Source organism: Elephantulus edwardii, unplaced genomic scaffold (assembly GCF_000299155.1).
Source record: "Elephantulus edwardii isolate Elephantulus edwardi_28Jun2011 unplaced genomic scaffold, EleEdw1.0 scaffold00057, whole genome shotgun sequence".
NCBI lineage: Eukaryota > Metazoa > Chordata > Mammalia > Macroscelidea > Macroscelididae > Elephantulus > Elephantulus edwardii.
The window spans coordinates 279407-281561 of NW_006399807.1; the positions used below are offsets into that span (position 1 = coordinate 279407).

The window sequence follows — 2155 nt, forward strand, 5'->3', positions numbered from 1 at the left end:
GTTTTTCAATGCAGCGTAGTATTCCATTGTGTGAATATACCACAGCTTCTCTATCCATTCATTTGTTGATGGGCACTTGGGTTGTTTCCAACTTTTTGTTTTTGTGAACAAAGCTGCGATAAACAGGGGTGTGTATTACCCTGCTGGTTTTATGGATGTGACAGCATTGTCAAGACTGGAGAAAGTTTCTGTTTGATCTTTTGACACCAAAGTTGATTTTGCTGTTTACCACATTACACCTGAGGAGACAAAGTATAAGTTGTGCAAAGTAAGAAAGATCTTTGTGGGCACAAAAGGAATCCTTCATCTGGTGACCCGTGATGCTCAAACCATCTGCTACCCTGATCCTCTCATCAAAGTGAATAGCATCATTCAGATTGATTTGGAGACTGGAAAGATTACTGACTTCATCAAGTTTAACACTGATAGCCTGTGCGTGATAACTGGAGGTGCTAACGTTGGAAGAATTGATGTGATCACTATCAGAGAGACATTTAGCTCTTTTGAAGTGGTTCATGTGAAAGATGCCAGTGGCAACAGCCTTGCCACCTAGCTTTTTAACATTTGTGTTACTGGCAAAGGCAATAAACCAGGGATTTCTCTTCCCCAAGGAAAAGGTATCTGCCTCACCATTGCTGAAGAGACAAGAGACTGGCTGCAAAACAGAGCAGTGGGTAAAATGATCTCCAGGTGATGACAATGAAGAAGACAAAGATAATACAGCATGGAAAAAAGAAAAACACAAGTAGATATTCTTCTGGTACTCTCTCCAGCAAGGATCCCTCTAACATCAGCATTGATATCCCTAGTGCCATGGCCTCTTTTAAACCTAACTTGAACTTCTGGCAGTCTCTCTTAATGTACTCTTCTAGCCATTTGGGAATGATCCTCAGTAATATTTTGCTTGCATGTAATATTAATAATATTGTTCAATAATTTCTAACATTTTGTTGGATCACCTTTCTTGGGAATGGGAACAAATATGAATCTCTTCAAGTGAGTCAGCCAGGAAGTAAATTTCCTGCCATCAACTGGTGAGCACATCCAGGATTGCAGCTGTTCACTGAAACAGCTAATAATAACAGCTAATAACAGATACTAATGTCAATTAGTATCCTATCAATTCCTGGGGCCTTTTGTTTCTTAGTCTTGGCATCGACTTTAGTATGTCAAGGCTGTGTCTGCTTTCTGAGATACCACATTTAGTGTTCCGTCAAATCATGAACCTTGTTTTTTGCTGACACTTTCAGTGCAGCAAAAGGACTGCTTCCTGAAATGGTTCCTTGTCCACCAGTTCTCTTTAGTACAATGACTCTATGTATTTCTCCCATCTTGTTTTGACACTCACTTCCTGCATCATTCAGTATTTTATCCACTGAGTCCTTCAGTATTGCAACTCTAGGCTTAAATTTTTCTTCAGTGCTTTCAGCTTCAGAAATGCTAAGCATGTTCTTCCCTTTTGGTTTTCTAACTCTCTTTTCACATTTTGTTACATTGTACTTTCCTTCCCTTCTCCAACTGTCCTTTGAAATCTGCATATCTCTCACTTCTATCATTGCTCATCTGTTACTTTGTACTGCTTTCATGACTTGCTTATTGCTTTGATGCTAGAAACTATGCCACCAGTATTTCAGATACCAGCAGGATCACACGGTGGTGGACAGATTTTAGTTTAAAACTTCCAGGCCAAGAAGCAAGAGTGATCATCCACTTCTGAAATAACAAGCCCTGAAAACAATAAAGATTGTTGTTGTTGTGTACTGTAGAGTTGAAACTGGTCCATAGCTGACCCTCTAGTAGGTTTTCAGAGGCAGTTAATCACATGGGAGAAGATCACCCATCTTTCTTCCACACAGCCTTGAAAATCCAATAAGGCGGTTATGTTCTGTCCTCTTGGGTGACTGTAAGTTCTAATTGACAGTGAGGGGTCATTTCTCTTTGTTTGCTTGTTCTACTTTGTAGATTGCCTTCTCAAAACTGGTCTTTCCTTGACTATACTTTAGGGATATCTTTACAGTCCTTCCTGTTTATCTGTCTGTGTAAAGTCAGAAATATTTGGAAAAAGAAAGAAAAAAATACGTGTAAAGAATTTTTCATAAAAAATTATAATTTTTTAAAAAGTTTATTATGGAGCTTGGGTGACTATCCAGACACT

The 2155-nt window shown here is 38.9% G+C and overlaps 1 protein-coding gene and 1 pseudogene across 1 annotated transcript in view; both read left to right on the forward strand.

Annotated features, from left to right (window-relative positions):
* LOC102876718 overlaps window positions 1–678 on the forward strand; it is a 19036-nt pseudogene extending 18358 nt beyond the window's left edge.
* The window catches only part of ATF6 (activating transcription factor 6), a 353926-nt gene that overhangs the window by 262775 nt on the left and 88996 nt on the right, over window positions 1–2155 (forward strand). The gene's annotated exons all lie outside the window — the stretch shown is intronic.